A 5794-nucleotide genomic window follows, 5' to 3' on the forward strand; every position below is an offset into this window, starting at 1 on the left:
AATTTTAAAAATATAAATAAATTTATATTTATTTTGATTACATTCTAGAGTGAATTATATGTATTCCTATAATCAAGAAATAGACATAACTTCTCATATAATAAGTAAATTTTTCAATAATTTAATTTATAAAAAAATGTCTTATCTTTTTATTTATCCTAAAAGTTAAAAATTAAAATTAATATTCATAGTTTTGATTATCAGAATTATAATAAAATATAAAAATAAATATTGAATAAAAATAAAAATACAAAACTTTGAATCCAAAATATAAAATAGTTAAAAGATAAAAAATTACTTAAATATAATTTTTTAAAGGCACTCTACGAACTTAGATGAATAAATATTATATGCAAAATGAATCATGATATATTGACACAAAAATTAATGTGTGTAAATTTAAAAAAAATAATAAACCTCTCTCATTAATAACAATATTGGAACTTAAATTTGAACGGTAATTGATATTATATATTGTGTAAGTACTTTGAATATATTAGAAGAGAAAGTTTAATAATTTAAAGAGAAAAATTATTCTGTGTAAATTTATTTTTAAAAAAATTATCCTTTTTGAACTATTTTACTTTTATTTTTTAAAAATGTATCCTAATAAAAACATCTGTAACAATAATTTACATCGAATAAAAATATCTTAACGAGGTTATTGTGAAAAAATGGTAGAAATTTTTTTCCATTAACGTAATTGACGAAAGAATTTTTTTAATAATAAACGTCTTTTTAAGAGTAATATTGAAACTTAAATTTAGACATTAATTATTGTTATATATTGTATAAGTATCAAGAGTATATTAAAATAGTATGATAATAATTTAAAGAGAAAAATTATTCTTTATATATTTAATTAAAAAATGACCTTATTTAAACTATTTTCCAAATGAAGCTATTTTAATAATCTTACGATTGAGAGTGAGCAATTATTTTAAATTTTTTTATGGTTGAAAAGCGAAGCAGTTACATAATTTCTTTCTCGTGGATTATTGCAAAATTTACAGATTGTAAGTATGTGATTAAGTATATAGATTTAGATTATAAAAATAGGAGTAAAATAAAAAAAAATTTGATACCAAACTTTCTGTATTCCCATTATATATTGTTATAGGTATAAATAATATTTTTTGAATTATCTAAATCTTTTAATATAAATGATTTAATATTGTTTGAACCAAAAAAATTAAGAAATAAGATTAATATTTCTTCTAAGAATAATTTTCATCAAAATTATAAATACATAATAAAAATTTAGAGTACATTAAAATAGTACCATAATAAAAAAAATTCAAATATTAAATTAATAGTGTAAATTTTGTAAGTGAACAATTATCAATCATAATACACTGTATTATAGATATATGTAACATATTATATTAGAAATAATTAAAAATTTACTAATTATGAATTAAAGCTTTTAAAAAATGATAATTTATACCCACTAATGTTATTACTGTTCCATCTATTACTTGGATTTAGACCAATTCTACTGTTATTTTGAGTATCTAAATATTTTAAAAGTAAATATATTATTGATATGAGATTAATGTATTTTTAAATTCTACCAAAAATAAAATAATTTCTTATATAAATTATAGCTACTAAAAGTAAAACACTATAATAGTAATAACAACAATTAATTTAGATAGAGTACTTCAAGTAAAATATTGAAGGTCAGTAATTTTTGGTATAAAATAAAATAAAAAAATTTGTCTGTATTCAATAACACTAATAAGAGATAAGATGAGAAGAGAGAAACAGGTAAGAGGTATTTGTGATATCTTTAAAAAAGATAAATAAATTGGATTAAAAGCAAATTAAATAAAAAAATTTATCTGTAGCTAATAATACTAATAAGAGATTAGATGAAAAGAAAGAAACCGACTAAAGGTGAAAGATAACGGGTAAGTTATGTCAAGGTGGCCAAGTAGTAGAAGAGTTAATAGAAAGGGTAATGTTGGAAATAAATCTTGGACACCAAACCATGTATTGCCATTATATATTGTTATAGATATTGTTACAGATTATATTATTTTGTTTTCATTTCTCATGTTCTCTTATAACCATCCATTCTGTTGACTTTTATGAGTGGTTGAATTTTTGTTAAAAGAAGTAAGACATACAGGGTTTAATTTTTTTTTCAATCATCAAAATTTGATGTAAGTAATCCTAAAAAAATAATATCAAAGTATATTATTTTTAACTAAAATAATATAGAATTGTAAGTTTTTTAACTTATAATTATAAATATAAGTTGTAATTTAATATAGTAATTTGGAACAGAAGACAGTCATTGCTATTTATATTTGACTGCTATTATATAAGTTTTACATTTATTTTATTGTGCACATTAATTAAAATGTATTTTATTATTTTATTTTACATATTTTGAAATAATGCCAGTATTATAAGGATGAGATTAATTTTATAATCTAACGTGAATTTGTTTATTATTTTGTTTGTCATTTGAATACTATCTATAAAAAATAGTTATTTAAAGTGAAACACTATATAAAAAGAGACATAAATCTTTTAAATTTATCATTCAGGTTTACTTTTTATTAATCCTCACTTAATAAGTTATTAATAGTGAAACACTATTTGATAGTGGTGAATTTTTGTAATTAGTTAAAAAATTTTAACTTTCTCTTTCTGTCTCTACGATTTTGGACAAAATCAATTTTATTAGTAAAAAGTTTTTTAAGTTTAGAATATTTTTAACTTCTTATATAATAATCAGACTTAATAAATTACTAAAATTCAAACCTATTTTCTTGAACTACTTCTTGATCATATAATTGAAATCATTTAAACGAGAGATCTTTAGACTCTAAAATTTTCAAAATAAAAAATATAATAAAATAAATTAGAAAACCTAATAAAATAAAATAGTTTAAAAAATAGAATATATATATATATATAGAAAAAATAATAAATTAAAACTTACATGGTCCATGAGATAGAAATAAAGAGAAGAAAATAATCATTAAGGTTAAAATAATAAAAAACGTATAACACCATTCTTATCTTACCACATTTAAATATTATATGTCTATCTAATAATCAATAAAAAAATTAATATTATTTAATGTAAAATAGATTAAAAATAAAAAAAAAGATTAACAAAATCAATTAATAAATTTCTTATCTTAGGTCGCAGATTATTTGAAAAATTAATTAACAAAGTTCTTATTTTAGTACATTTATTGTGTTATATGTCGAACTAATAATTAATAAAAAATAATATTATCCAATATAAAATAGATTATAAATAAAAAAAATTAACAAAATATGCGTGAGAATTTTTTATTCTGTCATTGATAGGTGTAGATTTTTTTGTATTTTTTATATGTTAACCATGTGACAAACAAATAATATTAAATTAATTAATTTTTTTGCAATATAATTTAAAAAATTAATAAATGTCAAATCAAGTATTCTGTATAATTAAATATCAAATTCAATACTCTACATAATTAATAGTTTAGATAGTTTAGGAAATTAACATATTAATGTTTTTAAGCGAACTTTTGTGCGTATTATATATATGTCCCTCAAATAAATTGGCCAATATTCAAAACAAATAATATTATAGTAGACAAAATTAATAATTTAATTTAGTTTTGAAGTAAATATTTATGTTCTCAAATATCAAATATAATACTTTACATAATCGAAATTTTAGAAAATAAAAAATATTACAAAGTAAAAATACATATCAAATAAAAAAATCGTTTTCTTTCTACATCAAACTGATAAGATAAAAAAATTGTTTTTTTTTTACTTTAAATTGATTTAAAAAAGGAGACATAGTACTATTTTTATATGTAAAAAATTTAGAATAAATTAAGAAGACAGAGGAATTACCAAAAATATAGCTTAGATAAGTAAATTAAAGAGAACAAAAAAATATAAGTGGATGTTATGTGCGTGAAAGTAATAACTGCTACAAAATCGTCCAAAATTTGTAACTGAAGACAATGGAAGATGATGGAGGCGAGGATATTGAAAAAAGGAGAAGAATGAACAATAAGAAAAATACCGAAAAGTAAAAACCAAATTAACATAGAATTAAACAATAAAGTATAAAGATGGTGAAGAATGTGAAAATATTGATATTCATTTTCGTCTTTTTTTTATTTATTAGCAATTTCGTTTGAGGGTTAAGTATGAAAGGGAGTTAGTTTTTAAATTGAGTACGTAGTAGTTACAGTTTTTTCAGTTTTAAAATATGTCGTGGGTTCATAGTAAATCAGTTTGATACTTTATCGTGGGATAAATTCTTTTTTTATACAAAAAGAATAAAAAATATGGAGAACGTAACAATATTTTGTTATATTGAATTCATTGTTTAACCAAAAAATAAACAGAAGTAAAATAGGAAGAAAAAAATTGGATGCCAAATTTTTTTTATTCCCATAATACATTTGTATAGTTAATTATACATTGGTATAGTCCAATATGTAAGATAAATAATACTGTGGTAGACAAAATTAATGATTTTATTTTATTTTAGAAAAAATATTTATGTACTCAAATTTCAAATATAATATTCTACATAATCAATAATTTAAAAATTTTAAAAAATATTATTGCAAAGCAATCTAAAAACAATAAGTTAACAAAATATTTATGAAATTTTTTCATTCAATAGATAAAGACTTGTAAACAAAAATAAGAATACATATTAGATAAAAACAAATATTTTCTTTTTACATCAAATTGATAAGATAAAAAAATAATTTTTTTACATTAAATTGATAAGAAAAAAAAGACAGAATTATTTTTTATCTAAAATGTTGGAAATGAATTAAAAGAATAGAAGAATGACTAAAAATATAAATTAAATAAATAAATTGAAGAGAAAGAAAAATGTAAATGGAAGTTATGAGTGAAGCCAAATTAAACTTACAACTGTGGTGATACAATTGAGGATGTTGAAAAAAGGAGGAGGCAGATATTATCCAACAGTAGTACTCGATCTACATTTATACAAAAAATACAAATTTTAGATTTAAAAATGAAATAAGATAAAGAGTATTTGTCTTTGAATTTTTTTTTAAAAATTAAAAATTAATACTCAAAAATAAAATAAACCCTGAATATAAAATACCAACCACTTATATCTATTATTTGGACCATTATCGTGTTGATTTCTATATTTTTCAAAAGGTAGAATATAGATATGTGTTTAACAATGGAGTTGGCGTATGAATTGTATCAACTCCCTTGTCAAATCATACGGTGATCATTTGTACGTAATTATTAATTTGTTGAATTCTCACTTTCTTAATAGATGCATGTCAAAACTAAATAATATCAAGAACTAAAAAATATCAAGACGCAGAAAAAAGAATCGACAACAGCCCGAAATGCTTATAAGTGGAGTAGTTATTTAATTTGCTCCCGATTACCGTAGTTATTTAAGTGGAGCAGTTATAACAAAGATGTATTATTACTATTTTAACCATAAATTTAATTTGTAAAATGAATTATTTGAGGGTAAATAATGTCTATAAAAATTGGACACAAAACTCTGGTGTTGACTTTATATATTGGTATATATAAAATTAAAAAAAAATACTTTCAATATAAATTTTTATCTTTGTTTCAAATTAAATACTGTTTAAAAAATAAATAAAATTTTTTTATAATATTTATAAATAATTACTTTATAAATATTTATCTTGATTTTATTACACATAATAATAATAATATAATAAATTTTTAATATCATATTTAATTTAAATTTATAAATTTTATACATTTTAAAATTTAAATAACT

The sequence above is a fragment of the Arachis duranensis genome, chromosome 7 (genome assembly GCF_000817695.3).
Source record: "Arachis duranensis cultivar V14167 chromosome 7, aradu.V14167.gnm2.J7QH, whole genome shotgun sequence".
NCBI classification, from domain to species: Eukaryota; Viridiplantae; Streptophyta; class Magnoliopsida; order Fabales; family Fabaceae; genus Arachis; species Arachis duranensis.